The 17,538-nt window shown below is 38.6% G+C and overlaps 1 long non-coding RNA gene across 1 annotated transcript; it reads right to left on the bottom strand.

The window, feature by feature from the left end:
• Positions 1-5,608: 5,608 nt before the first annotated feature.
• LOC138366936 (uncharacterized) lies at positions 5,609-13,320 on the bottom strand. Its single transcript, XR_011229258.1, has 3 exons — positions 12,638-13,320; positions 10,200-10,316; positions 5,609-5,853 (listed from the first exon to the last, which is right to left on the bottom strand). It is a non-coding gene; the product is annotated as an uncharacterized lncRNA (long non-coding RNA).
• Between the last annotated feature and the right edge of the window lie 4,218 nt (positions 13,321-17,538).

The raw sequence follows: 17,538 nt of genomic DNA on the forward strand, positions 1-17,538 counted from the left end.
ATATATCTAAGCATATAGATTAGATATAGATTTAGATTAGATTTTTTAGTCAGGTAAAGGTACATACATTGCAGATGAGTTACAAAGGGAAAGACAATGACTAGAGTTCACTAGCTCTATTGGAAGAGAAACGTCTGCAAGACAAGTGTGGGCAAAAATTAAGGTAGCTAAGGGGAGCAGAGCCCGGCCTGCGGCTCACAACGACCCCCAGGGTAAGGCTGAAGAACTAATTCACAAGTGGAGTGATGCAGCATCATCCTCCTCCCTCCCTGCAGAAGTAAGCAGGGAACAGCTCCTCCGACATAATGACAGAAGGATTAGGATAAAAAGAGCACAATCTAGTGATGACGAGTATGGGGAACCAATTACAGCCAAGGAAGTAAAGGGGGCTATGAAAAGGGTAAAAGTACAGCACCTGGTGAAGATGGCGTCACCTACGACATACTCAATGCACTGTGTGAAGTGTCTGGCAATCCACTACTCCACCTGTTTAACAAGTCATTCCTATGTGGAGTGTTGCCCACACAATGGAAACATGCAATAATGGTCCAAATACCGAAACCCAATGACCCTGGCAATTATAGACCTATCAGTCTCATGTAATGCACTTGGAAGATGCTTGAAAGGATCATCCTAAATCGACTATTGCACAAAATAGGCAGGTTAGGGGAGGGGTCAATGGATTTGTTAAAGGACGGAGGACAGCAAACTATAGTTAATTACCTTGCTAATGATACAGCTAAGTACTCCCAATAAACTCGCATCTCGGGGCAAAATTTTAAAATTTAAAATACAATACCTAAAGCCACTAATACGCATAGCGTTTCGGGCAAGTATATACGAAGTAAAACCCAAACAAAGAACTGACTCCGTAGGACCCATAAAAGATGAGACTAACAATTTTAAGTTGTATCATAAAAGGGCGGCAAACACTCTCAATGAATACCTAACATCAGTGTTCACACTAGAAAGCGTGAATGACATCCCATCACCAACACAAATGTTTGTCGGAGGTAAGGAGAATGAATTAAGAGAAATACCAATTACACGCTGACACAATCAGGAAGAGCATTGACAAACTAAAAGACTCAGAAGCCCAAAGTGTAAATGGATTTAAGTCCCAAGTCGTAAAGGAACTGGCAAATTAATTGGGTGGTTGTAGGTAGGAGCTGCCTCGTATGGGCCGGTGGGCCTTCTGCAGTTGCCTTTGTTCTTGTGTTCTTGTGTTCTTATGTTGAGTAGCAACTTTTGCAAATTTGCAGATGATACAAAAATAGGTAGGGAAATTAACACGGAAGAAGACTCACTATCACTTCAAGTTGATCTAAATAGGGTTTTGAAATGGTCAAAAGATTGACAGATGCAGTTTAATGCTGATAAATGTAAAGTTTTGAGACTAGGTAATGATGATAGTTACAAGATACGAGCTAGATGGTGTTGAGATTGCGAAGTCGGATTGTGAAAGGGATCTGGGAGTTATGATTAGTAAGAATTTAAAACAAAAGGATCAATGCATGAATGCTCGTAATAAGGCAAATAGGACACTGGGATTTATTAATCGAAGTGTTAGTAACAAGACACCTGGTGTGGTTCTTCAGCTATATCTTGCTCTGGTTAGGCCCCATTTACATTATGCAGTTCAGTTTTGGTCGCCATATTATAGAATGAATATAAATTCACTTGAACGTGTCTAGAGTAGGGTGACTAAGTTAATTCCCCAAAATAGAAATCTTTTATATGAAGAAAGATTAACAAAGCTTAAATTGCATTCACTGGAAAAGCGAAGAGTTAGGGGTGATATGATAGAGGTTTACAAGTGGATGAATGGACATAACAAAGGGGATATTAGTAGGGTATTAAAAGTATCAACACATGACAGAACACAAAACAATGGGTATAAATTGGATAAGTTTAGATTTAGGAAAGACTTGGGTAAATACTGGTTTGGCAACAGGGTTGTTGATTTGTGGAACCAATTACCGCGTAACGTGGTGGAGGTGGGGTCCCTCGATTGTTTCAAGCGTGGGTTGGACATGTATATGAGTGGGTTTGGGTGGTTATAGATAGGAGCTGCCTCGTATGGGCCAATAGGCCTTCTGCAGTTACCTTTATTCTTATGCTCTTAATTCACTATGCTTGCCAGTGAAACTCCTTTTCAGAAAATCGCTGGACCATGGAATAGTTCCCCTAGTAATAGTTGAAGGTGATGTAGTGATCGAGTAATCCATATACTCCATTATCTCATCATCATAATGGCATAACTAATTACACAAGCATTAATCCTATCCCTATTTACAGGTAACGGTTTTCCACCCTTCTATATCTTACTGTGAGGTGTCGTCACCGTACATAAGCAAGCGACTTGAGAATAGCACATTACGGGCTATTCATGCCCGTGCCACCTCTTGGGTGGCTTAATCTTTATAAATAAATCAGAATAGCACACACCACACGGGAGACATCTCCCGTCACGCAGGGTGCAGTCGCACCTCCACAGATCTCCAGTATCAGCTCTTGATACTGGTAATGGCTCAAAAGGGCCACCACTTACGGGGTATTCATGCCCGTGTCACCTCTTGAGTGGCTTAATCTTCATCAATCAATCGAATAGCACACAGTACAATCTCCAGTCAAGAATGTAGCACTCGGCGTGTACAGTTCTAATCGACCCAAGACGCTACAGCCTCGACACAGAGCAGACAGCAGACTACGACCGTTGTTCAGGTCCATGTAAACTACATCTACCCGAAGTCCTTCGTCTGAATAGCCAGTTACCAGTTACAGGAGATACTTTTTCACCCACAGAGTTATTAACTCATGGAACCGCCTACCCACCGAAGCGGTACGTGGCAAAACGATGCTGATTTTCAAAATATACCTGGAAAAGATCATTCCTCCCTACACCTGGGGGGTACCTTCGTTAAAGTAAAAAGGTATACAGAAATAACAAAGAAAATAGATATGAATACTATTACCTTCGATGTTAGTAGTAGTTGTGCAAGTGAGGAGAAAGAAAAAATATTACGGAGTTCATGGATGAAAGTAGATTGATAATATTATCTTGGAACGTTAATGGATTAAAAACTAGAGCGGTGGATGTACACTATTATACTCTTAGAGAGAATATTAACATAGCAGCACTCCAGGAAACTGGGGATAGGGATGGTAACAATCTGAACATGAAGATGAACATGTTGAACATGAAGATGTTCAACTGCTGGGCGAGCCCTCTCCTCATCTGAGGGAAGGGAGATTAGATTATGCTTGTTTGATAAATGCTGAGGGCATAGAGGAGAATTGTCTTACTGTGGATGAAATGCTAAGAGATTTTGCATTACAAATACAGCTTAAACTAGATAAAAAGCATGCCTGCCTTCAGAGGAAAAGCTTAAAGTTTAATAAGGGAGAATTAAGGGGTCTTGTTTGTCATATTAAGTCTTGGTATGATACTTATAAGCCAGACTCGGCAGAAGCATTTTATTAAGATTTAATTAAGGAGGTAGATGTATTTAATGCAACATTGAACCGGAAAACATCTGGTATAGAAAAGCATCCCCCCATAAAAGTGTGCGGAGAAGAGAAAGGAAATTTGGAGCAAGTATTGGCAGGAGTTTGCAGAGAAAGTTAGGAGTAACAAACTTGAAGGAAATCTGGCAAGACATAAATGAAATAAGGGGTAAAAAGCATAATTTTGTTGCACATCCTGACCAGTAAGGAATTGCAAAAGGTCTCGTAAATAAATGGGCGGAAGCTGCCAAACTTAGTTCATTTAATTACCCGCTGTAACGAGAGAGTCGTTTGATTCTTGGAAAGATCTAAGAAAGGATTTTATACTTACAGCAGGTAACAGTGGTGATGTCACTTGCACAGGTATTACCAGAGAAGAACTAATAACGGCGATTAAAGTTGGGAAATCTACCGCCCTCCTGGGGAGGATGGAGTAACTTATGAAATACTTAATGAACTTGCCATTATGACGAAAAGCCCGCTGTTAGACCTCTTTAATATTAGTTATAAAGAGGGCAGAATTCCCAGTAAATGAAAAAGAACTATGATCATCCTTATCCCTAAAGCCAATGGAGAGTACAGACCTGTGTCTTTAACCTCGTGTTTTTGTAAAATGATGGAGAGGATCATTTTAAATAAACTTTTGTATATAATAGGTGATCAGCTGTCTAATAATTTTTCGGGTTCCTCAGAGGAAAAAGTACCTCTGACTGTATTATTAAATGTCTAGCTAATGGTAATGATTATTATAGAATTTTTATTGATTTATAAGGAGCTTTTGATAAAGCCAACAAAGAGGTTATTTTATATGAATTAGCTGGTCTTGGTGTTGAAGGGAGATTATTGCGCTGGATAGGGGATTATCTTCAGGAAAGGAAGGCTCAGGTGTGGTATCAAGGTTGTATGGTTCAAGGTATCAAGGTCAAGAACTCTGCACACCTCAGGGAGGAGTGTTGAGTCTCACCCTGTTTAATGTACTAATGAATAAGATAGCATCTGAGAAATACTCAAATTGGGTAACTCCAATCATATATGCTGATGATATTTTGTTTCAGGGCAAAGATATTTCAAAGATTCAAACAGTGTTGGACAATTTCGGAAACCAGTGTCACCACATGGGACTAGTGGTTAATGAAGACAAAACTAAAGTTTGAATGTAGAAGTCGGAGGCCCATTATATTGGAAATAAACGGTAAAAATATAGAGTTAATATATATAAATATTTAGGCATATATGTTGGATATACCCTATGAGAGTTTGGAAACTGAGATGAACAGACTGTTGACGTCAATGTCGGAAGAGATTACAACCTCTGAAGGCCTTGGCATGCTGTGGAAAGGAGTGGGAGTCCAAGTGCTACGAATGATGTACTTGAGTACTGTAAGATTTCTTATTGATTATGCTGCACCTGTCATTTCTTGTTTTGGTAAAGGTAGGATGGGCAAGTTGGAGAAGATACAAAATGAAGCCGTTGGGGGTCGTTCTGAGCCGCTGCTACCTTAATTTTTGCCCACACTTGTCTTGCAGACGTTTCTCTTCCAATAGAGCTAGTGAACTCTAGTCAATGTCTTTCCCTTTGTAACTCATCTGCAATGTATGTACCTTTACCTGACTAAAAAATCTAATCTAAATCTATATCTAATCTATATGCTTAGATATATGCAAATGAGAGAGTAATAGAGCGAAACCTTTAAAATACTGAACAATTTGGAGGATATTGATTCATACAATTTCTTCAAAAGGTCAGATGTAACACGAACAAGGAGCAAAGGTTTCAAGCTCAACAAGCCACAGTGTAGGAGTGACAACAAATGCTTTTTAACCCATACGATTATGATCATGGCAATAAGGTTTCTAAAACAGTAGGCATTCTTCCAAAGCCAGACACTGAACTATGTTCCTCGCCCTAACCTAGTCACTCAGCATTATTCACTCATTTATCTATGTCTTGTCTATTTATGTCTTAAAGGTTACAAGACGTACATTAGTCAATACAATTGGTGCTTAAAATGTTAAGGATCTCTTGTGAAACACGGGTATTAATAAAAAAATTTATTATGTAAAATAAATAAAAAAGGCCCAAGGGCCATGAAGTAACAAGAATGCAAGGCCGGCACAAGCTGGCAGTAAGTAGAGAAGACGGAAGATTCTTCATATTAAAAGACCCTGCTTCTCCAAGATGGCAGTCACACCCTGCTTGCCCTGGACAATCACCATATGGAGAAGGACTGTTTACTGTGAAGGGAAGTCCACAAATGCAATGCCAGCATGAGTCAGTCTTGAAGGGTAAACGATGATGGCACCCTCACAGTAACACAAAAGCCGAGCAAGCCCAGTGAGGAAGACCTGTTGATGGGAAGGAGGAGGAATCATTAGTCACAACAAAATCCACATAGAAACAAAGGAGAGAAAAAAAATAAAGTGGATGTCTTCTTTTTGTATAGACATAATAAATATTGCCATTTGGCTATGTATTTATATGATATATAATAGAATACAGCATAAAACAAAATAAGAAGGGTGATAGGAGAAGAAAAGATTAGTGTTCAGTGAGAATCCACAAGGTCTTCTCTGAATACTCTATTTTCTTCAAGGCTGTGGGTCCCTACAATTGCACCAGACGTGGTACACACCCCTATTATTATTTAAACAGGTGAGTACACACACGGTGTTAGCAAATTTAGCCTCCAAACACACACACACACATGGTATCAGCAAGCTTAGCCTCCAAACACACACACACACACATGGTATCAGCAAGCTTAGCCTCCAAACACACACACACACATGGTATCAGCAAGCTTAGCCTCCAAACACACACACACACATGGTATCAGCAAGCTTAGCCTCCAAACACACACACACACACACGGTATCAGCAAGCTTAGCCTCCAAACACACACACACACACATGGTATCAGCAAACTTAGCCTCCAAATACACACATGGTATCATCAAGCTTAGCCTCTAAACACACACACACACACACAAACGGTATCAGCAAGCTTAGCCTCCAAACACACACACACACACACACACACACACACATGGTATCAGCAAGCTTAGCCTCCAAACACACACACACATGGTATCAGCAAGCTTAGCCTCCAAACACACACACACATGGTATCAGCAAGCTTAGCCTCCAAACACACACACACACAGAAAATGGGGACATTGAAACAGTTGATAAACTTGATTTCAAGAGAGAGAGGTCACTATGGGGAACTTCAAATTTTTTTAATAAGTAATTAGGCAGACTTGTTGCTAGACAGGGAAGTAAATTAAATGTATGCCAAATTTTGCAAAATATACAATGAAGGCACACAAACATTCATACCAAAACAGAGATGCAGGGCCAGAAAACAGGATTGGTTCAACAGAAATTGAGAGAGGGCCACAGACCAAAAGACACAAACATGGAATGAAAGACATTGAAAAACTACAAGCAGATGTCAACAAAGTTTTCGATTGGGCAGCAGAAAATAACATGATGTTTAACAGTGATAAATTTCAGGTACTCAGGTACGGCAAAAATGAGGATCTGAAACATAATACAGGGTACAAAACACAATCGAATCTTCCCATAGTAGAAAAACAGCATGTCAATGATTTGGGAATAATGATGTCCGACGATCTAACGTTTAGGGAGCATAACCAAGCAAATATTGCGTCGGCCAGAAAAATGATCGGATGGATTATGAGAACTTTCAAATCCAGGGATCCCATCACAATGGTTGTACTCTTCAAGTCACTTATGTTGTCCCGTCTCGAGTACTGCTCAGTATTCACTTCCCCCGTCAGAGCAGGAGAGATTGCTGAAATAGAGGGAATACAGAGAACATATACGGCACGCATAGACGAGATAAAACACCTAAATTATTGGGATCGTCTCAAAGCTCTCCAAATGTACTCTCTAGAAAGGAGACGAGAGAGATACCAAATAATATACACATGGAAGATACTGGAGGGCCAGGTCCCAAATCTACACAGTAAAATAACAACGTACTGGAGTGAACGATATGGAAAAAAATGCAAGATTGAACCAGTGAAGAGCAGAGGTGCCACAGGCACAATCAGAGAGCACTGTATAAACATCAGAGGTCCGCGGTTGTTTAACGTCCTCCCAGCGACTATAAGATATATTGCCGGAACAACCGTGGACATCTTCAGGAGAAAACTGGACTGTTTTCTAAGAGAAGTTCCGGATCAGCCGGGCTGTGGTGGGTATGTGGCCCTGCGGGCCGCTCCAAGCAACAGCCTGGTGGACCAAACTCTCACAAGTCGAGCCTGGCCTCGGGCCGGGCTTGGGGGGTAGAAGAGCAGAACCCCATCAAGCAGGTATCAAAATAGAAAGAAGCCAAACCCCCAATCATACCAGCGATACAAAGATGCGAGAAACAACTATACAGCAGTAAGGGAAGAGGCAGAAAGAAATTTTTAAAAAGGGATAATGGATAAATGTAAAACAGAACTGGGCCTATTCTACAAATTCATAAACAACAAATTGCAGGTAAAGGATAATATCCAGAGGTTGAAAATAGGAAACAGATTCACAGAAAATGATAATGCAATGTCTGAAACATTAAACCAAAAGTTCCAAAGTGTGTTTATACAAAATGAAAGTCTTAAGAGAACCAGACACAATAAGAATTTCTGAGAACATCATAGAGCGTATAGAGGTGTCTAGAGATGAAGTGGAAAATATGCTAAAGTAGCTAAGTAAGAACAAAGCAGTTGGTCCAGATGGAGTTTCACCATGGGTTCTGAGAGAATGTGCATCTGAGCTCAGCCTTCCACTTCACCTGATCTTTCAGGCATCCCTGTGTACAGGAGTCATAGCAAACATGTGGAAAAAGGCTAACATAGTTCCAATCTACAAAAGTGGCAACAGGGAAGACCCCACCTCTCTCAGTTATAGACCTGAATCATTGACAAGTGTAACAGTGAAAGGATTGAAAACAAAAAAAATAATAAAAACTAAATGGGTAGAACACCTTGAGAGAAATTATATAATATCACACAGACAGTATTGTTTTCGATCTGGAAGATCCTGTGTATCGAATTTACTCAGTTTCTATGATTGAGCCACAGAGATTTTAAAGGAAAAAGGTAGTTGGGTCGACTGCATCTATCTAGACATAAAAAAGGCTTTCGACAGAGTTCCACATAAGAGGTTGTTCTGGAAACTAGAAAATTTTGGATGGGTGACAGGTAAGCTTCTAACATGGCTGAAAAATTTTCTGACTGATAGAAAAATGAGGGCAGTAATCAGAGGCAATCGGACTGGAGAAGTGTCACAAGTGGAGTACCACAGTACATGCACCAGAAATGTTCATTGTCTACATAAATGATCTACCAGTTGGAATACAGAATTATATAAACATGTTTGCTGATGATGCTAAGATAATGGGATGGATAAGAAATTTAGATGATTGTCATGCCCTTCAAGAAAACCTGGACAAAATAAATATATGGAGCACCACTTGGCAAATGAAATTTAATGTGAATAAATGCCATGTTATGGAATGTGGAATAGAACATAGATCCCACACAACCTACAAATTATGTGAGAAATCTTTATATAATTCTGATAAAAGAAAGAGGTCTAGGGTTGATTCTAGATAGAAAACTATCACTTGAGGCCCACATAAAGAACGTTGTGTGAGGAGCCTATGCCACGCTTTCTAACTTCAGAATTTTGTTTAAATACATGGATGGCGAAATACTAAAGAAATTGTTCACGAGTTTTGCTTCGGCCAAGGCTAGAATATGCAGCGGTTGTGTGGTGCCCATATCTTAAGAAGCACATCAACAAACTGGAAAAGGTGCAAAGACATGCTACTAAGTGGCTCCCAGAACTAAAGGGCAAGAGCTATGTGGAGAGGTCAGAGGCATTATATATGCCAAAACTAGAAGACAACAAAAAGAGGTGATAAAATCACTATGTACAAAATAGTAACAGGAATTGATAAAATCAATAGGGAAGATTTCCCGAGACCTGGAACTTCAAGAACAAAAGGTCATAGATTTAAACTAACTAAGCAAAGATGCCAAAGAAATATAAAAAAATTTCCTTTCGCATACAGAGTGGTACACGGTTGGAACAAGTTAAGTGAGAAGGTGGTGGCGGCCAATGACCGTCAGTAGTTTCAAAGCATTATGTGACAAAGAGTGCTGGGTAGACGGGACACCACGAGCGTAGCTCTAATCCTGTAACTACACTTAGGTAACTACATTTGGTGTCAGCAAGCTTACCGTCGAAACACAGCACAAACAGCCTGCCTATTATTCAAGGCCTTCTCTGAGTACTCTCTATTTTCTTCTCTGAGGCTATGGGTCCCTAATCTTGCACCAGAGGTGGTACAACTTTTAAGTTTTTAACTACTGCACTGAGCACCTGATTTTGGCAAAGACTTCTTAGTGCAATTGTCAAGGACATAGTTCTGGTATTTTTTTGTTTATAAATATTCAGGTATAGTTAATGTCAAAATGTTTCAAAACTCAACAATTTATATTTCAAAACAAAAAAAGTAATGAAAACATTACAAAACATTAAAATATAGCCTAATTAATTTTTTAATAAAATAGCACAACTCTCAGAATGTCTAAAGGTGCTTTGAGCAAAGAAGTAGTTAATTTTATATATATAATATTATATATATAATATTATATATATAATATATATTTACCTGTGACTACTGCTTAGCAAAAATTTGATCTCTGTGAAAATTGGTCTCGTCATTGCTAGGAGATATTTTAAGACCATGATTTGCTGTGGATGGCACTGTAGTCTTCAAGTCATCAATCTAAAAATAGAGGTAATCTTTTAAAATGTAAATTTTGTATAAAAAAAAATGCAAAAATAAATTGCAAGAATAATATGAAGTTATTATACAATTTTTTTTTAATTATTTAAATATTTGTGAGACATTATTAAGAAATGTATGAAGTACAGATTCTCTAAGACCTGATATGTATCTGCTTATGTTCCACCACATTACATTCAGGGCTGAAGAGAAAACACAGCCAGTAAGGTAATGATCACTTAGGATGGACTGGGATGCTACATGTAGGTTGGGGCTAAGCTGCGTGAGGCTAGGATGCCCAGCCTGCCTTGTCTAGGCTGGGCTGGGCTAGGCAACACTAGGAAGGAGTCAACAAATCTCTGGAGTGCCTTACTTTTCCTGATATCCTTAAAAAAGCAAGAATGATGCCATTTTATAAAGGAGGCGAGACAGCAGACATAAACAATTAAAGAAAAATATCAAATCTACTTATACTTTCAAAAATATTTGATTTTTTTTTTTACAAACATCTCTTCCTACTTTGTAAAATTCAACATGAATACAAACACATACACACATCCCTAGGAAGCAGCCCATAGCAGCTGTCTAACTCCCAGGTACTTATTTACTGTTAGGTGAACCAGATATAGAGAATAACCACAAAATGCTATCTTTATAAGAACTATCTTGTAAAGCCACTAGTACACGCAGCATTTCAGGCAGGATATATAAAATATTATATATATATATATATATATATATATATATATATATATATATATATATATATATATATATATATATATATATATATACATATATGAATACATACATACGGGACAAAGAGCCAGAGCTCAACCACCGCAAGCACAACTAGGTGAGTACACACACACACACACACACATTATATATATATATATATATATATATATATATATATATATATATGACTGTCAGACCATGGAGGAAAGATTTTTTTTAATTTAATTTATATAAAAAATTATTCCTTCTGAAGATGTATTAATATATGAAAGTACTTAAGGAAATTCCTGTTTCAATTCTTCCTCCGTGGTCTGACACTGTCACATTTTTCATCAAGTGTTAATTTTTGTGATTTACACACACGTGGCATGTTTACACACACATTATTTATATTATATATATATATATATATATATATATATATATATATATATATATATATATATATATATATATATATATATATATATATATATGCAATTGACGATCACAAAACACTGATCATTTTATGCGGAAAATCCAGAGAAATATGAAATGAGGTGAACGTTTCGGCTTTGTTAAAGCCTTTGTCAACACCAGACTGACCTAACGCAACTGATCTAACTGATCCCGTGGTCAGTCTGGTGTTGACAAAGGCTTTAACAAAGCCGAAACGTTCACCTCATTGCATATTTCTCTGTGGATTTTCCGCATATATATATATATATATATATATATATATATATATATATATATATATATATATATATATATATATATACATATATATGGAACCCTCAACCCTATAAGTGGAGGGTTCCTACATACTCAACCAGAGGTGGTACCCTCTATATATTAATAAAAAGGCAAGGCTACCTTCCTTGAGGCTACCTTGAGGTGCTTCCGGGGCTTAGTGTCCCCGCGGCCCGGTCGTCGACCAGGCCTCCTTAGGCTATGCTAAATCTTGGCAGGGATTGGCTTGGCTTAGCTGGTCAGGGCTTGGCTAGGGTAGGAAGGACTGGTCATGTTTAATAGCAAGGCAGGGTTAGGCTAGGCAAGACTAGGTAAGGGTATACTGGGATAGGCTTGGCTACGGTAGGCTAGGAAGAGGTAAACTAGGATAAGCAAGGCTGTGCAAGCACTATGCACAGCTAGAATGAACTATGCTAAGATGGTTTAAGCTGGGCTAGGTTAGGATAAGCTGAGTCTTGCAGGGCCCCGATTGACCAGTGGAGTCTAATAGTCTAACCTTCTAGCTAGTTTGCTGACCTAAGAGTGTAAATGCCCAGCCCCTAACCTGAGATATATACAAGAGTTGTTACATTCTTGTACAGCCACTAGTACGAGTAGCGTTTCGGGCAGGTCCCTGGAATACGATCCCCGCCGCGAAGAATCGTTTTTTCATCCAAGTACACATTTTACTGTTGCGTTAAACAGAGGCTATAGTTTAGGATTTGCGCCCAGTAAATCCTCCCCGGCCAGGATACGAACCCATGACATAGCGCTCGCGGAACGCCAGGCGAGTGTCCTACCACTACACCACCTGCTGCAATATTATTATAAAAGAAATATTACTTATTATAATCGTAAATACTAAATACCTGTTGTGTTGATTTAGGGGCGACGACGATCGTGGGATCGGATGCGAGCCACAGGTGGCCTACACCATGCTTTCTAAGGCGTCCCTCTCATAACAAAAACAAATCCGTGCATTCATACACAAACAGAGATCCCGTGGTTATGCGAATACTTGCAATTCTTTTACTTAAAATAATAACAATTAGATTAATAATAATTAACATAATTTTTATTCAAGATTCACAAACATCATTAATACTATTTAAAAAAAAATTTATAAGACATCTAAAAACAGATATACAGACTTTGTGTGATATTTATTTCAACATTATATATTAATAGAATGTTGTAACTATTATTTTTAAATATTAGGTAGTTTCCAGCTACGTATATCGCATATAAACGTTGCAAAAAGATTTTAGACTGAATTAACACATTACACATTTATGGAGTAATTAACAACAAAACAATCTTTATTTTCATTGCAGAACATATATCAGAGCATACTAGTGACTCATACATTTAAAATAGTGTGATTTTTAAACAATTCGGTTGTAAACCCGCAGAACCGCCTACCCGCCAAAGACGTAACATAAGAAATGGTATATAATTCATTATTTTAAATTACATATATAATCATTAATAATTTTCGGCAGCTATCGAGGTTCTCCATAGGTAAATTCCTGTACTCTAACAAGATGCTACTTGCTGTTTAGCTGTTTAAATTCTTGGAAAATTGTAATGACCAGCGACATAAAATATAACAATGAAATAGTAGCTGGTAACTGTAGGTGAACGAAAAATTAAATTCCAAATTGATTAGATGTTTTTTCTAAATATAAAGATCGACCTGAAGGAATTTTATGAATTATGGACTAATTAAACAAAAAAATAGGTAATTTTACTTGAAGAACAGATACCAGAGAATAGTTAGTGAGTACATTTATATTGTATAATGGGAGAAAGCCCCTGGTAGCCGCGAATTAAAATAACCACCTACATTAATTGATAACTAGGAAATAGTATCTGGAAACTTTATCTGAACGAAAACACAATACCAATTTGTTTAGATGTTTTTCTTAATATAAAGATCAACAGTAAGGAATCTTATTCATTATGGACAAATTAACAAAAAAAAACGATAATTTTCATTGAGGACCATATATTAGAGCATACTTAGTCACTTATATATTAAAAGTATTGTGTATTTTGAACCATTGGGGTTGTAAACAAACAGAACGGCCTACCCGAAAAGTCGTAACATAAAATGTTGCATATGTCTGCTAATTTATTATTTGATAAATGATTATTATTAATTTACGACAACTATAGAGGTTTCCCATTAGTTAAATTACTGTAGTCTGACTAAATGCTACTACAAAACATATATAAATCCTGGGAAAGTCACAATGACCAGCGACATTACAGCATAGAGGGTTAAATAGTAACAGGCAACTGTCGGCGAACGAAAAATTCATTTCCAATTTATTAGATGTTTTCCTAAATATAAAGATCGATAGGCTGGAATTTTCTGGATTATGGCCTAATTAAGGCAAAAATATATATATTTTTACTTGAAGAACAAATATCAGAGCATAGTCAGTGAGTTATAGAATAATAAGAGTGTGGTATTTCATTGTATAACAAGAGATAGTCCATGAAGCGAAAATAGACGTTGTTTTACACAAAATAACGTCCAAAAACAGCCGTAGAGTTCAAACGGCAAATGTTGACGTTTCTTTTTAAGAGGACAGGTTGCGTATCAACGGAGAAAGTCTTGATACGCCAATTCCTCCGTGAACTTCACTATCGCTCGACGTGCCATCACCAGCTCGACTCCATAAATGTTTATCACAGGGATACGAAGCAACTCGCACACCAGCGCTATCTCTGGGTACCCAGCCCGGCCGGAAAACTCGAGGCCCACAGACTGAGCCCGCACTACATGGGGGGGAGAGGGACCCCCATCATGAACTCTACAGTCAGCACAGGCAGGCAGACACACACGCCCCCAATCGGCCAAAATGGCAAACAACCACCAACTGCCGGAAAGAGCAGTGAACACGTCCACCCTCCACAACATCTAGCAGTCCACTCCATGGGAACTATAATTGCACTGTTCCAAGAGTGGTCGAGCTCATGTCACCCATACTTCGTTGGTGAGATTCAAGAAGGCTTCTTCACCCTTTTTTCCTAGCATGGCCAGCATGTTGTGATTTTGGTTCTCACCTGGCGCTGTTTTTTTTTTTTTTTTTTTTTTTTTTTTTTTTTTTTTTTTTTTTTTTAGCTCTCCTGAGTTCTTTCAGAGTGAAAGGTTGGTCTAGTTCGTCAGGCTAAGGCTAAAGCATCATCTATTTTTTTTTTCAATCTTGCTTCTTTGTCTTTGTTGGTGAGTCAGAGTTGCTTGAGGAAGTTAGGTAGAACTGGCTCTTGAAGCAAATAGATTTGCTAACCTTTCTGGTGCTTGCTTTGGATGAACATGATGTGGCAGAGCAGGAGGCGATTTTCCTTTGGCAATGTTGATCTGTCTCCAAATGTCGCCCAAGGATGTATGCTAATTTAGTTTGGCAAACCACTCGAGCCATTTTCTTATTTTTGCTGTTTCTTCGTGCACATGATTTCGGACAGCTCTAAGAAGTCCTAGATTAGCTTCGGTTCTATCTCTTCTGAAATTCTTTCGTGCACAATTTAGTCTGTTATGTACATCTTTGATCCTATCACAGTAATATCAATGGTCCTTATGTTGTTGAGTAATTGTTTTCCTCTTGGGGATGGTGTGATTTGCTGCTCTGTCTTGCATTTACTAAATCTTTTTCCATTTCTTCGGTGTTGTCAGGAGGAGTGTAGTTTCGGTGCCAATTTCGAGATTCCTGAAACTTCGTCCAATCTGCTTTGATAAAGTCCCATCCAGGCTCGGAAACTGGAGATCTGGGAAGGTATTATAACTTTTTGTAGTAACGGGGTCACTAGTCAGAATCATGGTCAACTGACCAATGTAACTTATGAATACTGGTAGAGACAAACGTGAGATCAAGCACCCCACCCCCCACCAATGTGGGTTGGTTCCTGTTGAGTTTCAACCAACGGAAACGGTTGAAACTGTTTCAATCATTTGCCTGGTTGAACACCAGAAAAACAATGTTTTCCTTTTGCTCCATGATGACGTCGATGTGAGCAACATCAGAGTTCGCCGTCAAGAGGGCCAGAATCTCGGCCTTGGTGTGAGGTTCCTCGGAACTGAACCTTGACCCAGTGCTTGATCATGCTGCTGTTTGGCTAGCACCAGGAGCGAAGACAAAGCCCAAGTCGTTCAGCTGACTTCCCCTTCATCGGGTCGCAGTGCCGATGGAAGAAAGCTTTCTATCTGGATAGTGTTCTGATCGCTAATTCACATCACTGAAGAAGGCCTTCCGTTTCTTCCGGTATAAAACGCCAGACGGGAGTGGGGCTGACATTCTAAGAGTAAAGCGGTTTGAGAGAAATTATATATGACAGACCCCCACCCTATGTCATCGCCTCGCTTTACTGTGGTCAGGTGAAGATCGACGAATCACGAGCCTGCCTTCCACGCAAAGTAGGTAGTTGCAATTTGTAACTATAATATATAAATATGGGTCTAGTTTGTACAGGTCGATGCTAACATTAAAAATATTGGGACATTAGTTAATTGGGCCGAATTGATCAAATTGCGTTCAACAAAATTCCTGCACTTAGTAATATGTATTGGCTCTCTCCAATTAATATTATGATTATATAAACTGGCATATAAATACAATGCATTAGATTGTTTGGCTCCATTTTATTCAAACAGTGTTGAGATAAATATGAACTTAAATATTTACTAGTTTGTCTAATGTTCAAACACCCAATCGTTACAAGGGATCGAACACACACAATGCTGTAGACGGGGCGAGTTCCTGATTAAAATGGGCTTAATCACATTATTGCTTTAGCCACTAGATTCATATTAAAGTTCTGAAGAACTGTGGAAATATTTAGCTCGTTTAGAGTAACGTTTAGAGAGTTTAGAGTAATTAGAGAAATTCACTTGTGTATTTCTAATTACCGGTTTAGCTTTGGGGGAAGGGTATGATAGCAGAACGTATAAACATAGCTAGCTCTAAAGAGAGAGAACACATGTTCAGGGGTATTGTAACCACATCCCAGATTTTAAATATATTTTAGCTATTTTTTTCATAAAAAATTAAAGGATGCAGGAAACGCTCGAAGGTATTGCTCACTTAACTTTATGATGATTAAAGTAAAAATTAATAGTTTCATATAAACATTATACTTGAAATACCTGCAATCTCTGACTCTGTCCCTTGAGGACATCTTGGCTGCCTTGAAGGTCAGGTGACCTCGTGGGTGAGGCTGCTTACCACCTCCTCCTGTGATCTTATTTTATATTGCTGTATTTATAAAGTTCTTTGTTACTTTCTTATAATTTTGTAATGTCAATTATTTTCTTTCAGTTATTTGACTTATTTTTTAATAGCCAGGTGTTATCTGTAATCTTTGTTTCATCTGGTGAAACTCTGAAAGCTTTCTTTGCTTGCCCTTCAATACGTACTTTTTTCCTTGAATATTTCTTATCATAATTCGTTTGCATTAAGCCTTCTTTTTTCTGATTAGGTTCTCTAGTGTGACGGTGTTCCCCCCCCCCTTATATTTCTCCCACGCCAGCTGTAAGAGTCATATCCACTTTACCCGAACGTTCTCTAAGTTCCGGGGAACAATTTGACATATGTGGGTGCGTGAAGCGTTCTCGCGTTGGCGAGAAATTCGCAAAAGAAGAGTGTTTTGGCCAGTGGTTTAGGCCCTTTAGGACGCCAAAATGGCGCCGGCCCCTACGTTTTCCTGCCAAGACGTTATAACGACAGTGGCACCAGATTAGTCAAGAACAGTGACGTGGCACAGGGAG

Source organism: Procambarus clarkii, chromosome 2 (genome assembly GCF_040958095.1).
Source record: "Procambarus clarkii isolate CNS0578487 chromosome 2, FALCON_Pclarkii_2.0, whole genome shotgun sequence".
Lineage (NCBI taxonomy): Eukaryota > Metazoa > Arthropoda > Malacostraca > Decapoda > Cambaridae > Procambarus > Procambarus clarkii.